Source organism: Lycium barbarum, chromosome 3 (assembly GCF_019175385.1).
Source record: "Lycium barbarum isolate Lr01 chromosome 3, ASM1917538v2, whole genome shotgun sequence".
NCBI lineage: Eukaryota > Viridiplantae > Streptophyta > Magnoliopsida > Solanales > Solanaceae > Lycium > Lycium barbarum.
The window spans coordinates 109,098,313-109,122,750 of NC_083339.1; the positions used below are offsets into that span (position 1 = coordinate 109,098,313).

A 24,438-nucleotide genomic window follows, 5' to 3' on the forward strand; every position below is an offset into this window, starting at 1 on the left:
GAAGTTTCCTAAATGTCCTGTAGCTTCTTGCAGATAAGTACGGAGCTCATCGTACCGATCCGCGAGACTCTACTGGACACGCTCTTGTATTATAGACCGGGTAACCTAGGGCTCTGATAGCAACTTATCACGACCCAAATTTAGCTAAGCAGTGCGGACACTTACCTTTCCCACCTCGGTAAGCGAACCTTCAACCCAACAATAATCAAGGCATAAATAATTAAATTAATTAAGCGGAAGACAATAAATCACGTAAGTCTTACGATAATAGTATAGACGAAAGTACGGAAATAAGAAAATACACCCAGGGGCTGGTCTAAGCCATACAGGAGCATCTAGATCCGAAATATACAAGTCTGGAAATATAATAACACATCAAATCTGTATATGTCTCAGAATGGGAAAGTAAGACATAAATAAGAAGAGTCTTCAAGGCAGCGGATGTTGACACCCAGTTTTGTCCCACTTTTCCTCTTATTAATCTTCTTTATGGTTTCTAGTCATTAAGAATCTATTATAATTTTTTTTAGCTATTATAATAATAATAATAATTATTATTTTTAATACTACTACTACTGCTATATATGTAATACAATTATTCTTATTACTAAATTTATGTTAGTGTTATTGTCGTAGTCGCATTAATTATTACTCTTATTATATTTCATTTCCATTTCAGTATTATTACTTCTATTACTGTAATTACGCTAATTACTACAATTATTGTTTACGTTACTGTTATTATTACTTCAATAATATTTTACTCTATAGTTTACAGTATTTATATATTTATTTTATTTAGCTATATAATATGAAGGAAGCTCCAAAAGAAATTAAATAGAAGAGGAAAATCCCCAACAAATTTGTCCTACTAAAAATGGCCAATTTAATCCATTTCTTCCTCCCCAATGGCCCATTTAAATTCATCTTAAACACTCCTTAACCTAGCCTAATTTAACATCCAAGACCAAACCCTAAACCTAATCTATGCTCAGCCGTATACACCCCTACCCTCTCCATCTCTCATTTCCAGCAGACTTTGACCTTTATCACGTCGTGAACAGACCTTGTCCACCCCTTCTCAAGCAAAAATCGTCCTTTTTCTGCTTCCATTTGGCAACTTTCTCGTCTCACGCTCCAAATCACATAAAAGATCTCCAAAGACCATAGCAGATTCCACCATTTCGGGAAACTCTGAATTTGGTCCGCAAGTTCGTCCAAAATCTGCCAACGTTCACTTTGAAAAGAATTTTTGGATTGGATTTGAAAAAGGGTCTCAAATCCCGCCCAAACTTGAACCCTAGGATTTTCACCTATAAATACTACCTTTAACTCCAGTCGAAAGCAAGTTTTGGATACCATCAAAAATCTCTCAAAGACTTTTATTTTTCAGTCTCGTTTGCTTGTATTTTTATCAACTACACTAGTACTTTTGCTCTCTGTTCGACAAGCCTTACTCGAAAGGGGAAACAGATCTGAGACCTTGAAAGTTCTGGTTCACTGCACCATTAAAAGGTAATATTCGAGCCTTTCTTCTCCTTTGTTAGAAAATGTTGTATTAAAAGAATTATGCTTTAGGTTTGTAGTTGTATCAAAGGGGTATCCATGAAGTTCAGAAGAAGATGATGTGTGTAGAGACCCTATTGTTAGAATTTCAGTTTGAATCCTAGAAATCATTGCTGTAATAATAAATTTACTTAACCGACATAAATCAAGTATATACCCTCATGTGTTTAGTATCTTTTTTCTTTTCTTTACTCTTTAGAAATCGTGTTGTGTAGATGTTTCCATCTGTTGAGACCCATTCATATGTCTGAATGTTGCTATAGAAAACATGATTCTAGGAATTAATCTTCTATCCATATATTATAGAAATCATGTCCAATTAAATATATTGCTCCTACGTGCTGCCCATTTAAGCTCTTGATAAGTTCAAATATTAATAAAAACATCCATGAAAATGAGTTTATTTATTTTAGATGTCATTTTCCATTTTGGACAGAATATTTATGTATGAATATGTGCGTTTGAGCTTTAGAATTCTTATTAGGAATGACTACTTTTACTTAACATGTTGATGCCCTGTATTGTTAAATCATAGGGGAGGTTCTGATTTTGGCCATTCATGCTTTAAAATACTACAAGTCTATTTTCCATGTTTAAAGTCATGATATAGGGAATTTTTTTTGGTGCTAACTTGGTGTTTTCCTAATATATATGTATTAGCTCTTAGCTTCTGTGTGGAGCTACTCTTTGGGTTTTTAAAAATATTAAATGGCATGGGCTATAGATTATTGTTAGCTTTTCACTATGAAGTAATTGCCTCAATTAAAGGTTAAGTTATCTTTTGCATGCTAAAATATTTGAGGCTAACTGTTTGTGGCTATATGTATCGTCTACATGCTAAGTCATGGAGTTTTGTTATCACAAGTATGTAATATAAGGACAATTTGTTTAATGGCTGTGGAGTAAGCTGCTAATATCACCTATAGAAAATGACTTGTCTCATGTTATAAGATTTACATAAGTGTTGTTAAACTCCAGGTCATTTGTTGGTTCTTTCAAATTATTTCTTTTTCATTCCTTTCGGTATTAATATTGGTAGACTCTTTCTTACTAATTCATGTTTTTGTCCCTTATTTGCCTTGCATGAACAATGTAGCCGAAGAGTCTCGTTCCGAGACTCGACGTCGCTGTTAAACTCGGAAGCTACATCTACTCTTCATTCGTTCCCCTCGCTCTCTCTTGAAATATTTCCGAATAGAGACTAAATGGGAGATGAGGAGACATGGCTTATATCCTGTCATAGCTCTCTTTCATTTTATTGTTATGAATATTATGTTGGTTTTGATGCGGTCTGTTTCTTGTATTAATTCATTTTAATGATATTTACGTGATGTGCGGGTAGTAATCTTTACTTGACTGATATTAGGCTAATCTAGCTAAGTCCAAGGCCCTTTTTCAGTTTTAGGTAAAACTGGTTTTGAAATAGCAGGTCCTTGATAACTTTGGTGAACTTTTTTTTTATTTAAAAAAAAAAAAGGAAAACAAAAATTAGTTTTCCACATAAATGTTTGGCAATCAGATTTTACAAAGTAATGTAGGTTTAGTTTTAGTCATAAAATGGAAGATCATTTTGAAATGGTTAAGTTCACTATGTCAAAATTTTAGTCCAAAATAACGTCACTATGCTCTCCCTTTCTTGATATTTAATCAGTGTCATATGTTAGATATTAATATGCTCATTTATATCAACTCTTACATCCAGTTTAGTTTTATTTTAATAAATTTAAGTTCGATCGGTTAACCGTTTTAATACGGATTTTAAAGGGTGTTTAACACATTCTCTTTAGATTAATTGAACCCTTACCTAGAATCTTAAGTTAGTAGACTTCAAGCGGCGTAAATATTAAGTAATTGAATAGGTGTCCTAATTCACCTTTAAATTAATTAGGTGGCGAGTCCTTAAATTAGTTAGTTAATTTAGGAATCACTAATATGTTGTATTCTAATTTAACTCAGTTAAAATGGGGTATAATAGCGGACATCTCGTGCTCACCCTGTAGACTCAAGCAATCTTGATAGTGACTATCAGCCACGGGAGACGGAAGAAGATCCAATCTGGAATTCTACACTCATAAAAGAATGCAACAATTGTAGGTCAGTACAAACTACAGTACTGGTAGGTATCATAGGCCGCCTAAGTATAGTTAACATAATTCAGACAATAAAGCTAGATAAGCAGATAAATCAACATGTATAAGTCAACCACAATCAGAACCAAGTACACTTCATCACCTAGGTTGTAGCATCTAAACCCAAGTGTGCCAAGTCGTAATATATCCAATTAGAATCCGATCAACACAAGTAAATCACCAGATCATCACAAAATAACCATAATGCAATGTAATGCAATAATGTATGAATGCAATGCAATAATGTATGAATGCAAATGCAATGCTGTGTACACATGTACTCCAAACGGAAGTATCGACGTCTCGGTAGCACAAGCCAGGGTGACTCCCAAAGTCTAAGTGTGCCCAACAGATAGAGGAGACTCCGGATCTTTACCCACGGAGGATTTTCATCAGCACCACCTCAGGGGACTCGCAGAGTTCATGCACTCACACAATCCACGATACCAGGACAAACATCGGATATCGAACTCTCACGTCACTCTCACCCAAATTGAGCCTAACTCATCATAGTGTTTCATCAAGTATCATCAATGTATCTACAATATATCATGAAGTGTAATGTATGTGTCAACATCAATAATCAGATCAACATCACAAGTACCAAACATGGGTACGCCAACAATATCATGAAAGACTACACAAGTCTTATAAAACACTATCCTCGTAATCAAATGCCAACAAGTAAGGTATCACAATATCATGACCAAGGTATAACCATAGTTCCCAATATCTACTATCATCATGTGGCATCAAGCCAACACAATAGAATAATCAAGTCACAACACAACGAGGTGACTAACCCCAATCACACAACAGGGCCCAACCTAAGACAATATCTAACCCAACTTCATACCCGAAGGTTTACATGCTGTCTCCGATAATATCATCTAAATATATGCTTCGCTACACGAAGTCTCACCAAGGGTAAGCCATAACCTACCTGGATGACCGAACATGTAACGACCCGTTTGGTCGTTATAGTCTTTTCGGCACTTTCACCCCTTTTCGAGCTTGGTTAGCTCACTTTTAACCCCAGAGGACCATTGACACACTTCCCGAGGTGTCTAGAATTGATTCGGGCGACCTTTTGTGAATTTGGGCCCTAAGCGAAAAAGAGTTGACTCAAAGTTGACTTTTGGGTAAACGGACCTTTTTTCGGAAATTCGTCAATTCCGAGAGGTCCGGATGGTCATCTAGAACTTGTGTGTATATCTGGTTCGGTTCCTAATGCACTCAGATGCATTTTGGGACTTGGGTTGGGAAGTTGGATTTAGGTATCGGGGGTTGACTCGATCAACGAGACCTCCGTTAGAAACTCCGAGGCCACGAGTGCGTTCGTAGTGTGTTTTTATGTGGGTCTGTATATGTGGTTTGTGAGCAGATGGCCTTGGGAGTTGGACGGGATTTTGGTTGAGACTTGGAAAATATTTGGGATTTCTGGTACCTTGTGTCCGCTGGGGCGGCACTAGTACCGTCCCAGCGGCACCGCCGTAGCGGTTGGATGGCCGCTCGGGCAGCTAAGCTTATGTTGTCCTGACCGTCCCGACGGTCTGAGTGGACGTTGGGGCAGTGGTGTCGTGACGGTCCCGATGCCGCCGTAACGGTATCGGGCCTGATATTTTAATTAAGTGTGTAATAAAAGCCCTTAGTCTATCATTTATTACCATTACGAAAATTGAGCACTTGGGAACTGTTCTAGAAGATTCTTGGGGAAAATTCTTGGTGGTATGTCCTGGTAATCTCCTTACTAATTCATTATTCCTAATCATCTTAGAATCCCTCTTTCCCTTTTAATTCCTTAGTAAGATGAAAAGTGGATTTAATGGATATTCTACCTAGGATTTTAAATGATGTAATTGATTAAGTTTATGCTAGATTATGATGTATTTAAGGTTGTTAATCATATATCTTCCATTATTAGTGTTGAATCATTGAATCTAAGAGTTAGGGTTTATACCAAAAATTGGGGGTTTTGCTTGGATTTTGAAATTGGATGAATCCTTAAGTTAATTTAGCAATTAGTTGATGGGTTTTGATCACCTAGTGTTTAATTGGATATTTTACCCCCGAATTTCCCGTTTTGACATTGTGGGCCCTGTTTTCCCAAATTCTAGGGTTGGTTTTGACCTAATTTGAATAAAAGCAATATAGGTATTGATCTTCATGATTTCTAATATAAATTTCAAATATATCTAGACTTTCTTGATCTTGAGGCTCAGCGGAAGGGCAAGGCTAAGGAGTGATTGTTGGTGTATTGCTGTTCGGCCATCCAGGTAGGTTATGGCTTACCCTTGGTGAGACTTCGTGCAGCGAAGCATATATTTAGATGATATTGTTGGAGACAACATGTAAACCTTCGGGTATGAAGTTGGGATGGATATTGTCTTAGGTTGGGCCCTTGTATGATTGGGGTTAGCCACCCCGTTGTGTTTGTGACTTGATTGTTCTATCGTTGTTGGCTTGATGCCACATGTTGATAATAGATATGGAGGACTGATGTTCCATCGTGATTGCGATGTTGTAGTACCGTACTTGTTGATGTTGATACGAGGATAGAGTTCTATATGACTTATGTAGTCTTTCATGATATTGTTGGCGTACCCATGTTTGGTACTTGTGATATTGATTTGATTCGAGTCACCTTGGGTTGTGCTACCGAGACGTAGAGGTATTCCGTCCGGAGTACATGTGTACACAACATTGCATTCGTATTCATACATTATTGCATTGCATTGTATCATGCCTTATATTGTGATGATCTGATGCTTTACTTGTGTTGATCTGGTGATTTACTTGTGATGTTGGTTTATATCGTGATGATTTCGGATTGGACATATTGAGACTTGGCACATTTGGGTTTAGATGCTCTACCTAGGCGATGACGTGTACTTGGTTCCGATTATGTTTGACTTATACTTGTTGATTTATCTGCCTATCTTGCTTTATTGTCTGAATTATGTTAGCTATACTTAGTCGGCCTATGATACCTACTAGTACTGTGGTTTTTTATTGACCTGCACTTGCTGCATTCTTTTATGAGTGTAGAGTTCCAGGTTGGGTCTTCTTCCGTCTCCTATGGTTGATAGTCGCTATCAGGACTGCTTCGAGTCGACAGGGTGAGCACGAGATGTCCGCTGCCTTGAAGACTCCTCCTTATTTATGTCTTAATTTTTCATTCTGAGACATATACAAATTTGATTTATTATATTTCCAGACTTGTATATTTCAAATTCTAGATGCTCTTATATGACTTAGGCCAGACCCTGGGTGTATTTCGTTATTTCCGTACTTTTTCTATTTTATTATCATAAGACTTACGTTATTATTCTCCTCCGCTTAATTGATTATTTATTTATGCCTTTACATTAGTTGGGTTGAGGGTTCGCTTACCTAGGTGGGAAAGGTAAGTGCCGGCACATCTTTGCCAAATTGGGTCGTGACAGAACAACAATACACCAACAATCACTCCTTAGCCTTACCCTTCCGCTGAGCCTCAAGATCAAGAAAGTCTAGGCATATTTGAAATCTAGATTAGAAATCATGAAGATCGATACCTCTATTACTATCATTTGAATTAGGTCAAAACCAACCCTAGAATTTAGGGAAACGGGGCCCACAAGGTCAAAACGGGAAATTCGAGGGTAAAATATCCAATTAAACACTAGGTGATCAAAACCCATCAACTAATTGCTCAATTAACTCAAGTAGTAATCCAATTTCGAAATTCAAGCAAAATCCCCAATTTTGGGTATAAACCCTAACTCTTAAATTCAAGAATCCAATACTAATAATGAAAGATATCTGATTAACAACCTTAGATACATCATAATCTAGCATAAACCCAATCAATTTCATCATTTAGAATCCTAGATAGAACATTCATTAAACCCCCTTTAATCTTCTTCACTTAATGAACTAACAAGGAAAAAGGATTCTAAGATGGTTAGGAATAATGAATTAGCAAGGAGATTAGGAGGACTTACCACCAAGAATCTTTTCCAAGAATCCTCTAGAATTTCTTCCCATATGAACCACTTTCGGAATAATAAAAGAATGAAAAAGCTTGGGGTTTTATATAATTAATTGGCCTAGTCACTGCCAGATCACCGCTTCCGCGATCACTCAGACCGCTTCAGCGGCGCCGCCTCAGCAATCATGCCTAATTGGCAAAGAGCGCTTTAGCAGTAGTGTGACCACTTCAGTGATACCGCTGCCGTGGTGCTGGTGCCGCCAAAGCGGGTACCAGACACCAGAAACTTTCTCAAGTTTCACATTTCAACTCGAATTTACAACTAATTCTCGAGGCCATCTGCTCACAAACCACGTACACAGACACACATAAAAACACGCTACGAATGCACTCATGGCCTCGGAATTCCCAACGGAGGTCTCATTGACCGAGTCAACCCCCGATACCTCAATTCCAACTTCTCAACCCAAGTCTCAAAATGCATCTGAGTGCATTGGGGACTGAACCAGATATACACACAAGTTCTAGACGACCATCCAGACCTCTCGGAATCGACGAATTTTCAAAAAAGGTCCGTTTACCTATAAGTCAACTTTGAGTCAACTCTTTTTTGGTTTAAGCCCAAATTTCACAAAAGGTCGCCCGAATAAAATCTAGACACCTCGGGAAGCATGTCAACGGTCCCCTCGAGTCAAAAGTGAGCTAACCAAGCTCAGAAAGGAGCGAAAGGGCCGGAAAGACTATAACAACCAAACGGTTCGTTACAAATGTATTACCAGATAATGTTCAAGTACAAACAAATTCTTGCACAATTACTGAAAGTGATACACAATCAGCTTTCATTGTAAATAAGGATAATGACCGTCTCTTGCAACTCAAAATAAATATGATGTCATTATTTAGCAAGAAGAACATGCTCAGATTTAGATTTTCATTCATCTAAATATACTTCTCAATTCCTTGACAAGATAAGGAATATCCGATTGTGCCTTTAAGATACCTCTGTATCATCTTAACTGCTTTCAAGTATTATTATCTAGTGGAATATGAGGACACATCCTTCCACTCGAAATTTCTCCTCTAGAAATAGAAGTATTTATGGATCAAGAATACATGACAATTTAAGCCTTATGCTTGAGTTTTAGAACCCTTTGTTCCCAATAGCTTTAAGATCAAAAAACTCAATCAACTCCCACTTGGTTTGATTTCATGGACTCCATTTCAATTTCCATTGTTGTAACTATTTATCCTTAGTAGGGTGTGTAAGAGCCTACGTTAAACTATGTGGCTCTTGTCATCAAGTGGAGTAACTCTATGTGCTTCCCCTTCAATCTCAAATCGATGATAGGGAATACAAGGATGACTTGTTCGTTGAGGTTGAGATTGACAAACTGATTATCAATCAATTAGTTACTCCCACTCAGACCAACAATATTAAATGAATTCTCTTTTGATGGTATATTACTGTGATAGGAACATATCCATTATCACCAACTGATCCACCCAAATCCATTCGAGTATATACAGCGGAAGCAATTCGGTCCTTAGTTTGATAAAGAAATAAGTCATGACCTATCTCACCCTACTTCATAAAAACACATTCTCTAGAATGCAACATCACATGATTCAATTTTAGTTACGGTGCCATTATGTTGTTCACGTATGAACATATAGCCCTTGATCTGTACAAAGTATCATAGAAAGATACATGTCATTCCCCTTGGACCTAATTTTTCATAAGGGGAAAAAGATTATGAACAAAAAGCAGCACAAACCGAAGAGTTCAAAAATAACTCAAACAAGGTTTTGTTTTTCCACAACTCATATGGAATAACATTTAATAACTTAAATGGAATTGCATTTATTTGAATCATTGATGTTACATGGAATAAATTGCGATGGAGCAGTGGCACGTTTACTTTACCAAATGGTTTTCTATTTATTTTCTGGCTAGACAAGATTAATAAGTAGACAAATCTACTTTATCAATAGCACCAAGTAAACCTTGTCTGGCTAAACAATTCTTTTGTTGTTAACCACTAAAGTCAAGTCTAGCATGCCATATATTTGCATTAACACTTGACGCAAATAAGCATAAATAATATTCTTATTGAAATTATAAATAATATCCAGTATACTAAAATCATGATAGGAATAACCAGCACTATATCTCGTATGTGACAAAATACAAACAAGATACATTATGAGGTATCATAGACATATCTAAAGCCTTAAGAGCCTTTTACTCTATTCTATGACATACTGGTATTACGTCACCGTTCAGGTTTTCACCTATGTTAAGCTAGGAGACTAATATTCTCGTAGCAATTGATATATTGATAATAAAGTATAAACTATTTGAGACATCTATGTACATTTTTAGAGCCTAAAATTCATATACATACTAATCCTTACAATAAGTAGTTATATTAAAATTTATCTCACTTTAGACCTGGACTCGAAAGTTCACTATGTTCCCAATCATCATCCAAAATTTTAATATTTAATAAATCTAACTTAATCAATTATTTAAGGTATATCTGTCTTAAATTACAGAAATTCAAGATTAACTAAGCAGAAATTCTATAACAAATATAGAAATATCCAAAATAAAAATAAAAAATCAAGCATCATCAAATTCAAATTCATATAAGTACATATGCCTATATAAAAAATTATGTCATGTAGACAATTTGACAAAGTAAAGCTTGAACATGCGCCTTTCCTGCTGCTTCAGAAAAGCACATTGACTACCCACATATTCATATTTATTTTAGAAGTAACAAAAAATTCTAAATCGGCACCACAATTTCCATCAACAGTAAAAAACTTTTCTCTGTTGGAATAGAATTCTTTTTGAAGAAAAAAAGTTACTATGAATAATCTCAACAAATGAGATTTAAAATTGCAGAGACAAAAAAATATTGCAAACCGTCAAAAAACAAAAAACTCCCAATTTCTGCTTTTGGTACACTGATGTTGTTTAAAAATAATACACTGCAGAAACTTCATTATAACACAAATTCACAAGGAACCTTCTATAATTAAGTGGAACCAAGTAAAAACAATTATCAAAGAACATGTACATGATTTGAGTTCTCAACAATTACAATACATAAAAAAATAAAACACGGAGAAGGAATGAGAACGAAAAGGAATGAAAATACCTTCCCTATCAGCATCTTTCGGGATTACATAATCCCTCGGAGTAGAAACTTTTTTCCCTCTTTGTCCTTTTTTAATCTTATCTGTAATTCTTTATAACTAGGTTCTTCACGTTCTCCGTTTTTAGAAAAAAAGTTGCAGCAGTCCCATGATACAGAAAACTTTAACAAGTTCACGAAAAAAAGTCATAATCAAACTTGTCCCACGGCAGCACGAAGAATTACGACTAGGAAACCAAATTTAACCTTGTGCTCTGATGCCAATGAAGGAAATACAATCCAATCTAGAACACATAGTTCTCCCAAGATCCATTTATTTGTTTCACTAGTCGACAGTATAATCACATGTATAAAACATGAACTATACCTTAAAGTTCACAGTCTAAGTCATACCTGTTACAGAAGATTGTTCCAGTATTCGATGAAGATCGCCTTCGTTCTTCTTAGGAATTTACCACTGTAGTTCTTCACATAGAAGAAGAGAGTTTTTTCGGTTTTTGGAATGAAGGAAGGAAACATTTTTTTTTTTTTCCAGAAGTGAGAAGTTCTTCCTGCGGAACTTCTTTTATGTTTCCTGAACAGGTACATCTGTTTAGAAACTTTTTTCCAACAGTTATGTCTTTTCCTTTTAACTTAAATTAAATATATATTTATTATATATATGGATCCGGATTGACCCATATGGGTGACCCGAATCTAATTCTTTTAAATTAAAATACCATTAACACAAAATAATGAACTACTAATATAAAACATAGGAGAATACCATACCATCATTTTCCATCTTCTTTTCTTGAATAAACAATCTAGATAATTATTAATACCATACAAATGTTTTTGGCACATAAAATAGTTCTCAATACAGTATTAATAAAAGTATATAAGACCATTCAATCAAAAGAAAATGTTATTCTGATAACTGATGAATAAAATGTTACTGCCTTTCAGACCAAAAAAATAAGATTACTGTATACATGATGAAATATAGCTTGACACATGGCATGACGAGAAAGGAACACGTCTTGAAGGTGAAAAGCTGCTTAGTCGTTTAACTTAATTGATCGGAATAAGAGGCCTCGGATGACCCCGGAGCAAACTTGCCAAGTCAATTTTTTCGGGTCATTAATGAAAGATGAATATTGTGTGAGGTTCGAAGCAAACATTACGATTTAGAATTAAAACAACATTTATTGACTATTATTGCTCATTATTACAATTCAATCACAGCTTACATGTTGATGTATTTATACTATAAAAGGAGCCTGAAAGCCTCTCAAAAGGATCATCGAATAACAACTTACACACATTCATACTATTCAGCTTTTAGTAATTAAGTTTACTTTATCATTCTTTAGTACTGGGTTACCATTGATTCTGCAAGACCAAAGAAAATAGTTATTCCACCGGAGGAAAACCTATCGAAGGATTCTCTCCAATGATCAACAAAGCCTAGGTAGTTTTAACAATGACGAACACTGGAAACCAAATTGACGGAGTATTGAACAACACTAATGCACAGGAATGAGATCCAACAACAGGAGAAGTCAGGGTGAGAAATCATCAAGCCCAGATTTCTCCTTGTGGATCCAAGCATACGGGAAATGATTTAACCCCCAATGATGAGCACGAAGAAGAAGTAGCAGCTGCAAATCCAGGGTTAGCAAAAATCCTGGACCTATTGGAAAAACAGCAAAAGGCTATTGTTGAGTTGCAAACAGGAAGGAATAATATTGGAACAAACTTACCCAATACGAATGCTGAGCATGAGGAAAGCAGCAGTGAGACCCAAGGTGACAAAGACATTATGCAATACTTGGAGGGCTTTTACAATTGGCTTGAAAAGAATGAAAAAGAATTAAATAGTCGATTGGATCGGAAAGAAAAAGAAATTAAGGCGTTCAATTTTCGGATAGACCAGATTCCTGGAGCCCCTCCGGTATTGAAGGGACCGGATGCGAAGAGATATGTGCAGTTGCCGTACCCACCAAGTGCAGCACCTAGATTAATCCCGAAGAGATTCAAAATGCCGGATCGATCCAAATATGACGGGTCCACAGATACACAAGAGCATGTAATCGCATACACATGTGCCGTTAAAGGGAATGATATGCAGCAAGACGACGTTGAATCCGTTCTACTCAAGAAGTTTGGTGAAACATTGTCCAAAGAGGCAATGACTTGGTATTCGCCGCTTACGGAGAATTCGATTCATTCTTTCAAAATGCTCGCGGATGCTTTTATCAAAGCACATGCTGGAGCAAAGAGGGTGTCAGCAGGGAAGGCAGATATCTTCAAGATTTCCCAGGGCAATGCTGAGTTGCTTCGTGAGTTTGTCATAAGGTTCCAAAAGGAACGGATGCTATTGTCGGCTGTCCCGAATGAATGGGCAGTAGAGGTATTTGCCAAGGGATTAAACCCTAGAAGCTTAGGCAGCTCGTTGAAATTAAAAGAATGCCTATTGAAATTTCCCGCTACAACATGGGCGGATGTTCATAATAGGTATGAATGAAAAATTCGAGTGGAAGATGATTAGTTTGGATTGCCGGTTGGATCTACTGGCCAGAGTCGAAACCATGATAGACCAAGAAGAAATTTTGATTATGGTTTTGGATTGGGAAAAGAAAGATATCGTCCTTATGGTCGTTCAGAAAGGCCCCGTTCGGATGTTGAGAAAGTGAGATTTAATAAACTCGGCTCGGATGTTGGTAAATTTACATCAAAGGAAGTCTCAGTCAATAAGTGTTGAAAACCTAAGTTTATCAGATTATTGTTTCAGCGTCGATGTGGTGGGGCTGATTGCAGCTCTTGAAAAAATTGACGATACCAGGTGGCCTGAGCCCATACGAACGGATCCCAGTAGGAGAAATACAAATTTGATTTATGATTTCTACGAGACGCATGGGCACCAAACTTCTGATTGTCGGCACCTTAGATATAAGGTAGCACGGTTATTAAAGAACGGACGTTCGAGGGAATTATTGAGTAATAGAGCCAGGGGTGGATATGGAAAGAGAAAGTGTCCAAGCGGACATTTTCATCAGGGTGAGCCTAGCTAGGTGATAAACATGTTAATGGGAGGAACCGAGATTGTAGGAATTCCTTTCATCACGAAAAGGATGAAGTTCTCAATAACGCGAGAAAAGAGATCGCGAAACTTTGTCCCGGAAGAAGCGATCATATTCACTGATGAAGCTGCGGATGGCGTTACTCTTCCACAAAATGATGCCTTGTAATATCTGTCATGATTATAGCTTGTCAGGTTAAACGGATTTTGATTGATCCAGGGAGTTCAACTAACATCATCCGATGGAAAGTGGTGGATCAATTATCGATGCTGGATGGACTGACACCATCTTCTAGAGTATTTAATGGGTTCAACATGGCGAGTGAGACGGTAAAGGGGAAATTATAGTACCTATCAATGCAGGAGGAATACTTAAACACACCAAATTCTATTTCATGGATGGGGATATGAGTTATAATGCATCTTTGGAAGGCTTTGGATACACAATATGAAACGGAGTGCCTTCGACATTGCATTTGCTTCTCAAGTTCCCTACGCCGGATGGAATCAGACAAATTCGAGGTGAGCAATCAGCAGCAAAAGAAATGTTCGCAATTGAATCGCGAGAAAATCTAGAGCATGAGAGGAATGAATCGCATTCAACAAATGAGAAGGGTATGGAAACTGAAGCAAAATAGCAATTATAAGAAATCAGCTCGGTAGATCCACAGATTGTGAAATCACAAGAAATGGAAGACACTGGTTCAAACGTTGGAGAGCATGAAGAGGTGGAAAATTATGGAGTACCGAGGTCGTTCGTAGTCCTGAATTAATCCGACGCAACAAAATCCACCATAGAGGAACTGAAACAAGTTTTTCTTTTTTATCAGCAGCCGAAAATGAAGGTATACATGGGCACCGGGTTATCACCAGAGCTTAGGCTTGATTTTATTAAATTTCTTAAAGATAATATCCAACCTAGAGTCATCCTTACTAGTCAACCACTGGCTCCCATTGGCCCACGACATAACCAAACATACCAACTCAACATTGAACCCTTATATCTATTCTACCATGTATGACCACAACATAACTCTCAAATCAACTAGTTGTTGATTCCATGATATCCTTACCATTCCTCTTAATACGAAGACCCAGTGAACACACCCTATACTAAAGGACCAGGACCACCGCTGCCTAATATCTTAAGTCTCCGCTCATCATAAGTAGCATTGCTTCCCGATCTAGAACCGATAACCACTTTCCTGAAAGAACCCACAACCACTACCATATAGTCACGTCGAAGTCCAACTTAACTTTTCACGACCGAAGATTAATCTACTATCGCACAAATTGCAGCCTTATCCTGACAAACACGTTAGATACCAATTTTTCCCTTCCTAATAACGGATTAATCTACCAAATCCTTTTCCTTACGCCTCCATCCCATTAACACGAAAAGTACTCATACCGAAATACTAAGAAATCTTACTTCGCTACACATTTTCCACAAAAGTCGTCCTTCATGTCCTTATTCTCAACTTCTCTTCCTTACTACACGCGGTCACTATCCCTTTGCCAAATCCGACGGTCCTTACCAAATTTACACTCATGCTCGCATATCGACATTTAATACATTGCCACTGCTGAATCGTTGACCTGCCATTGGTACACCCGTGCCACGCACACCATCATAATACCTTGACGAAGTTGAAACTCTTCCCAAACTAATCATACCTAGATCAAATCATTATTGTTAAGCCATAAATACACTTCTGTGACTTTCGAGCAAACCAATGCTGAAACATAGAGATCAAGTGGCCCTCTGTACCATCTCTCCCATTTCTCAAGAAAATCTCCACAATAAACAAGTCTAACCACGATCCCGCACAACTGAATCCTCAAGCCATAGCTAGAAACTGAACGTGGTCTCGCGCCCGAATCAAGATGATGCATCTCATACCATACCATAACACGTAATAGAAAAACCGTTCGCATAATAATTTAAGGATAAGTTCCCACCTTTTGTGGTGATTAAGATAAGAAAATTGAGATACTAATTGGAATCAACTAGATGCCAATTTGAAGGTAGTAGCACGAAAGAATGAAATAATTGAAAGTTTCCTAAATGTCCTATAGCCTCTCGCAGATAGGTATGGAGCTCATCGTACCGATCCGCAAGACTCTACTAGACATGCTCTTGTACTTATAGACCGGGTAACCTAGGGCTCTGATACCAACTTGTCACGACCCAAAATAACTTAGTCGTGCGGGCACCTACCATTTCCCACCTTGGTAGGCGAACCCTTCCCTTACCCAAAATACAAACTATAAATGCAGAAGAAAAATGTAAATAATAATAAATCTCAATACCAATTAAAAGAGAATAAGTGCAGAATACATCTTCTACCCAAGGCATCTGGTCTAAGTCAGCACAAGAGCTACCAATAAACACATAGGTCTCAATATCTAATAAGAACTATCTGAATGTTGCCATACAAGGCTCATAACATCAAAAGGAATACTGTCTGGAAGTAGATGACAAGTATACGAGGAATGAATACTCGGGCTGCAGATCTGGCAGTAGCTCACCCTAAGTCTCCAACAACACCGTCTCGGGAAACACTCTCGAAGATCAGAAATAGAACCTATCACACGCTCAACACCCCGAAAAGGAGTGTAGCAAGGTAGTATCAGTACAAACAACACGTACTGAGTAAACAACATAGGCCGACAACAATTAGTTACCTTATATAAAGGAAAAGACTGAAGAATAGACATGCTCACAATCAAGTATAGGAACATCATAATCTAAGAATAAGAACTCAAGTACAGAAAGATCAAATAGATGAATCATAGCCTATGATGAAGCACCTATAGCCTACGGTGAAACACCTAAACACAAGTCCGCCAAGTTTCCCACAATTCCTCATAATAACCACAAACCACAAACATCAGTACAACCAACAATAGATCTCCGTAACCTCAAGTCATAGCCTAGGAGAAAGTCTCTAATCCTCGAGTCCATCAATCCCCAAGTATGTATTAATTAGGTACACGACAACTCAAGTCAAAAATCAACCAAGGAAATCAATGCGGAAACGCACTATGCAATATAATGAGTACAACAACCGAATTAGAGATGTGGATGGATGTAATGACCCAGTCGGTCGTTTTGAGAACCGGTACTCTAGTTTGCGTGTCGTGCATTCCAGAAGCTCTGTTATAATTATTTTGACTTGCTCGCAAAATTTGAAGTCAAACGAATATCATTTGGTTCATTTCGAAAGAAGGTTTCACCTTGAAAATTTCGGCATTCAATTATATGGATAAATTGTTTACTTTGGGAAAAAGTGCTCTAGTTGTCAATCTGAAGATTCCGTTAGATTTGAAATATTAGTTATGATCTATGGAAAATGACGGGGCTAATTTTAGAGTTCATCCGGTTGGTTTTTGACAATTAAGTCGGTTAATGTTTAATATGCCTATTTATAGTGAAAAGATGGTCACGAGAAGAAATTAGACCTGGATCCGAGATTTGTTGTTTCTGTTAGCTTTGTTGTGATTTTTATGATTTGTGGGGATAGGTGACTCCATTTCCAAGGTGATCGGATGAAAATCGAAGAAGAAAATCTAAGTGTTGGAATTTTGAAGGCTTAAGTTTGAGAAGTTTGACCAAAAGTTGATTTTTGGGTAAACGTGCCCGTAATCATATTCCGACAGTTCCATTAGGTCCAGAATTTCATTTATGACGTAGTCGAGTCGTTGGTTCGGTTCCCGAGAGGTTCGGGTGTGATTTGGATGGTCGGTTGAGAAACTAGCTTTTGATATGATTTGGAGTTGACCATGGTCAACATCGGGTCAAGACGGTCCGATTTGGATATTTTGAGAGTTCGAGCTTGTTCGTATGATGTTTTTGGACTTGTCCACAAATTTTGGTTAGATTCCGATGAGTTTCGGATGTGTTTCGGTTATGTGGTGTTTGTTTTTGGTTTCGATGCCGTTTTGAGCAAAAAGGGTACCATAATGAGCAAACTAGCTTTGATTTGTGTTTCGATTGAACCGTTAGATCTGTATCGTAATTTCAGAACTGTAACAACAAGAATCGTCGCGTTTCGCCACCGTTTGAGGGAGATATGGACATTTTACTAAACTTTTGCTGTTCAGATTTTTCTGGTGTGATTTTATCTGAAAATTACGAAATTGCCATCGAGATCATCCTTTAAATTTCTGCCTTCTTCTAAAAATTGAAACCACTGTATCTCACTCGTTTTAAGGCCAAATGAGGTAATTCAAAAGCCTAACTTGAGTGAAATTTTGCAAGGAATCTATTGGTGTTATCAAAAGTGAGCTTTGAGATCGTTCTAGCACCATATATGGGTTGGACAGCTCGGCGTTTTCGTTCTTATTATTTGCTTGGATTTTTTCACAATCTTAGAAGCTCGATTTTGGGAGACTTGAAGAGACTCTTTCAAGAATTATCATTTGGGTAAGATTGCAAACACCTTTTTATTATTATTCCATCGTTTAATAGGATTTTTCATGCTAAGATTCTTGAATTATGGGAGGTAAATTGGGGATTTGAAACCCTAGGCTTGAACTTGATTGTTCTTCAATTAAACATGAAATAGTGGATGGAATCATTTTTGGTATATAGGCTCCATAAGTAATGGATAAACTGATTTTGAACTAAATTTTCTATTTTGCCCTTCGTGGCTGAAATTTCTATTTTTGGAGACTTTTTGGGTTCGGATTTAAAGTATGTCAATATGGGTACCATTGAATTCGTATGACTTCCTAGATTAATAATTTAACCTTATTGAACCCTATTGTCTTATGAAATGACCATTTTGCCCCTTGAGGTTGGGAATGGGTTTTTGACCTAATTTTTTATTCGAAATTCTTCTAAGACTATTATGGGTATCCTTCGAATTCCCTCATTTTCCTCATTCCATGAGTTAGGGTTTGGGACTTGATTAGGAACATGCTTATTTGGGTATTTTCTTCTTGAGTCTAATTTCATATTCCAATATGATTAGACTTTCATTATCACGAAACACAAAGGAAGGGCAAGACCAAGCTTTGACTGTTGGAGATTTGCTGTTCGGCGTTCCAGGTAGGTTATAGTTTACCCTATGGTGAGACTTCGGCTAGCGAAGAGTATGTTTAGATGATATTGTCGGAGAATGCATGTAAGCCTTCGGGTACAAAGTTGGGATGAATATTATCTTAGGTTGGGCCTTGTTGTGTGATTTGGGGGCTAGCCACCCCGTTGTGTTGTTGACACATCTTGATCTATTTACTTGTTGGCTCGTTGACATGTTGAGATATTGGTATTTGTGACTAGTGATATATCATGGCTATGATATTGCGGTACTTTACTTGATTGATACTAAGATGAGAATGGTGATTCCATTGTGGCTTATTATGTAGCCTTACGGCTGATATTACTTGTATGCCATGTGTGGTACTGTTTCGGATTGAATTGGTTGTTGATATTACATTTCATCATATTCATATGCATTTCCATGATAAATTGATATATGCATGCATGGTTATGGAACCAATGATGATATGTGAGAGAGTGTAGCCTCTAAGGTTTTTGCCGGAGAGCGTAAAAGAGACGAGTGTTTGTTGCCCTGGGTTTCTTTCCGGGAATGATGGAGTGTTAAATTCCCGAGGTCTTTGCCTAGATCGTGAGAGTGTGCTCGTGATCCGAGGTCATATTCTCGATCTAGTGGTACATGGACTTCGCAGGTCCTCCATGGGTCATGATCACCGAGACGTGAAGTTACTCCGTCCGGGACATGTTGTACAAAGCTGAAAATGCATTGCATTCATCCTACATACATTATTGCATTATATCTTTGTTCCTGTTGATTGTTGTGATACTACTGTGATGTACTGATTCAAATTGCTTATACGACGACTTGGCACAGTTGGGCTTAGATGCTATAACATAGGTGATGACTTGTCGTGATACTATTGTGATGTACTGGTTCGAATTGATTATACTGAGACTTTGCACAGTTGGGTTTAGATGCTATAACATAGGAGATTTGTTCTGTGGATATAAATTCGTGTTAACTTGTACCTGTTGGTTTATGTGTTTATCTTGCTTTGTTGTCTTTATATACGTTAGCTAGTCTTGGTCGGCCTATGATACGTAGTGGTACTTGTTATTTGTACTGACCTGCACTTGCTGCATTCTTTTATGAATGCAGAGTACCAGGCGAGATCGACTTCTACTCCTCGTGACTGATATTCGAGGGTTGCTGATTCGAGTCCTTCAGAGCGAGCATGAGGACGTTCGCTGCCTGAAGACTCTTTCTATCATTATGTCATTATTTCCATTATGAGACGTGATCTTTGAGACTACTATGTATTATTATGATTCAGACTTGTAGAATTTAGTTAGATGCTCTTGTATGACTAGACTAGATACTGGGGCGGATTTCATTTACTTCTGCATTTTCTTATTTATATTATATTTGTGAGACTTGGGCTATTTTACTTCTTTCACTATTTTCTATTATTTGTGAATGTTAAGTTAAGGGTTCGCCTACCAAGTTGGGAAAGGTGGGTGCCCGTATGACTTAGTGAAATTACGTCGTGACAAGTTGGTATCAGAGCCCTACGTTACCCGGTATATAATACAAGAGCGTGTCTAGTAGAGTCTCGTGGATCAATACAATAAGCTCCGTACTTATCTGCGAGAGGGTATAAGACATTTAGGTAACTTCTAATTGCATACTATACTCTCGGGCACTCATGCTTCCCTGTTTCAAATTCAAGAACCTGTCCGCTCTAGCTCGGCGGACTTCAGGTGGCAGGTAGTGACGAATAAAGGCATCTACAAACTCTTGCCACACGGGAGGTGGTGCATTCTCTCCTCTTGTTATCACCCAATTCTTATACCATAGTACCTCCACGTCGCGAAGTCTATATGAGGCCAACTCCACGGATTCGGTCTCAGAAGCATGCATAAGTTTCAGCGTCCGCAACATCTCATCGATAAAACCTTGTGGGTCCTCATCCGGCTTCGACCCGAAAAATTCTGGAGGGTTTAGAGTAAGGAAATCACGGGCTCTTGTAGTAGCCGAACGATCACTTGGGCCCGCATTCTGTCGTTGTGCCTGAGCGCCAACCAACTGTGTCAATAAATGTATGGCCTCGGACACTTGTTGACCCGAAGCACCCGGTGGAGGAATCGGAGCTGAGGCTCCTCCTTGCTCTTCTATATTGGGCGCGGCCTCACTTTGCGATTCACTTTTCTCTACATTTGCCGGAGGCTCTCTCTCTGCCCGCTTTTTCGTCGTAGCTTTGCCTTTCTGGGCAGCTGTAGCTTTTCCTTTCGGCGGCATTTTTCTGAAACCATAACGCACTTTTAGGAAGAACATAATCCTAGGCATGGCTCTATCGCACGATCTCATGAGAAGAAAGATGGTCATTTTCCTAATTGCCCTGTAGCCTCTTGTTTATTAGCGTGGCGCGCAACACATCATAAAAAAGACTCTACTAGACACGGCTCGTAGACACTTCCTAGGGCGAACTGCTCTGATACCACTTCTGTCACGACCCAGCTAGGGGCCGCGACGGGTACCCGGAGCAATTACCGAGCATCGCTCACTCTACTGCTTGTCTTGCTCATTTAATACTCTTTTATCAATTTTACATACCAATTGTAGGAAAATCATATTTAATGAAAATATAAATAATTTATATACATTTGCCTCTTGGCCATCAAAATAATATACATACATATGAAAACATCTTGTGAGACCATCTAACCCACACTGCGTATCTACGAGCCTCTGCTAACATAATGAATACATAGACGGAACAAGACTCCGTCATGCCCAAGATATGCATATGTATATGTACATCAAAAGAATAGCCATAAGCACCTCCGAACAATGGAGTGCTATCTATCAGCTGACAGCTACTGAGGACCTGGGCCAAGCTCTCCTCCCCGTCTATCTGTGGGCATGAACACAACTTCCGAAGAAAGGACGTCAGTACGAATATTGTACCGAGTATGAGAGGCATACATAATGAAAGGAGACATCAATAATATAAGGATAACATCAACATGAGACATCTGGATCTGACTGATAATCATAAATGAAGTAATGCATGCTATCTTACTCATACTCATCATCATGACATGTATGCATCATATGCAAGCTTCCCGTCCATGTCGGAACGGTGTGATAATCAATAACATTAGCCCGCGTCTAGGCCTCCCGCGTCCGGGGTACCATCTCATGCTGCCCACTAGTGGTGTCTGCCCACGCCCGTAGGTCGTGGTGTATCCGTATCGCCGCCCGCCGAAGCGGTGTCTGCCCGGCCAACTAGGCCCGGTGTGAATGCAATCATGACATGCTTAATGTAAATACTCATAGTAATATGCTTATCATAAAATACTTATCTTATCATAATGCGTGTATAAGGCTCATGATCACTTTACTCTATCGGGGTGACGTAAGGTCGTGATCCCCCGATTACATTATGGGACCATTATGGACATTCTGCCTCACCTTGAAAGGACTAGTACATAAGGTGAGTGTAGGCAAGGAATAACATCATCATCAATCTAGTGTCATCATATTGTATAACTTATCTCATATAGACATTCACAGGTATAAGCTTTTAACTTCTTAGAATGTAAGAACTCATGAAAGGAATAGGGATTCAAGCTAAAAGATTCATGCCATTAGAAAGAAGGACTAGCCTCACATACCTTGGTCGTTTAGCTAAGATATCGCTCACTTGTTCTCCGTCGATATCACGTCGTTACCTTCATAAGAGAATTCGTATCAACATTAGTAAACTAACTATGAGAACGCGTCGCTAATTCTAGGAGAAGTCGGACAACGCGTCCTTCGCTCATACTACTTTTCTCATGTTCTATATCAACTCCCAATATTCATAATATTATTCGCAATATCATAATCGACAATCGTCATTTACGTACATTTGGCAAAATCCACCATTTTCCTCCAATTTTCCCTTATTTCTACTTCTAGCTCATCCTTGCGTTTTCATGCATTTAATGCTTGTTTCATGATATAAACATCATTTATAACGTATTTCTACTCACAACACTTCAATATTCATAGTTCAATTCCACTATCATTCATTTATGTCACTCTTCACTCAATAATGACCCATTTCTATGTTCTTCTATATTTCAAGTGTCTAATCTTTCCAATACTTCAAACAACATGGAAAAATCATGAAACTTACCTTGGATGATGGTTGAACAATCCTTAAGTTGAAATACTTCAATTAGCCAAAACCCTAGTTCCACCTTCTTGGGAATTTCTTCACTTAGATGATCCTTTGTTGTGTTCTTACACTTGATTTCATGAATTTGGTGTTGTTGGTCTTGATGTTCTTTTGATTCTTTGGGATTTCTATAGATGAAGTATGTGGAGAGGTCTAGAAGTTTCTTGAGTTGTGTGGAAGAAAATGACGTGAATTGAGGCTTAAGTTCCCTTTTAATAATCCAAAATCTGGTCTTTAATGGAGAATTGTCGGGATGAACAGTGGTCGTAAATTGCAGTTTACGGACCGTATTGTGGTTTACGATCCGTCCTCCATGGTCGTTTTTAATCATCCCAGAAACAGAAAGTTTGGCTGGGGATTATGGCAATTTACGACTGAGGTTTACGGTCCGTAAACCAGTTTACGGGCCGTCCTCCAAGTCGTATTTAACCATTTTCACAATTTACAGAAAGTTGAGATTTTTGACAAGCTGGAGGACGATTGCACTATAAGGTCCGTAAATCACTTTACGGGCCGTATAGTGCCATATACGACCACTGGGCTAAAAAAATTTCCGCGACTTTCTTATTTCCAAAATTCTTAATTAGCCATTCCCGACTTAATAAAACATCATACACTCAAACTCTTCATCATTCCACTCATCATACAAGTACGGAGAAATTTCCGAGGTGTAACATAAAGAGAGAAAGAAAAGGCTACAAGCTAAGTTCACAAAGGATAAGGGAGAGGATGACAAAATTCAAAGGATATTTCGGATGACAATGACTATTATAACGAAAGTACCAACGATTGGTAGTCTGGAAATTTTTTTGAAGGAAAGAAAGAACGCTGCTCCTATGAATGGAGAAATTTCCGAGGTGTAACATAAAGAGAGAAAGAAAAGGCTACAAGCTAAGTTCACAAAGGATAAGGGAGAGGATGACAAAATTCAAAGGATATTTCGGATGACAACGACTATTATAACGAAAGTACCAACGATTGGTAGTCTGGAAATTTTTTTGAAGGAAAGAAAGAACGCTGCTCCTATGAATGGAAATAAAAGAGTTCACCAGATATTAAAAAAAAAAGTTCATGGACCATTAATTATACTGAACATGAGAGTATACGCTATGGAATTATATGAACCATCAACGTGAAGCTATGCCCAATTATAATTGTAAGAAGTCCACACCGGAGAGCCAACAAGGAATAACGATTGACGAAACGATCGCCAATACAAGGAAATCAAAGACAAGTATACTTGTGTCGAGAGATGTGATGGAAGGAAGTAAAGAAAAAGTTGTAGCAAGAGCTCAAAGATGTTGCGAGCTA

At 38.0% G+C, this 24,438-nt stretch overlaps 1 long non-coding RNA gene across 1 annotated transcript; it reads left to right on the forward strand.

The window, feature by feature from the left end:
• The first annotated feature begins 889 nt into the window (after positions 1-889).
• LOC132631790 (uncharacterized) lies at positions 890-2,911 on the forward strand. The gene is made up of 2 exons (XR_009579066.1): positions 890-1,515; positions 2,663-2,911. It is a non-coding gene; the product is annotated as an uncharacterized LOC132631790 (long non-coding RNA).
• Positions 2,912-24,438: the final 21,527 nt, after the last annotated feature.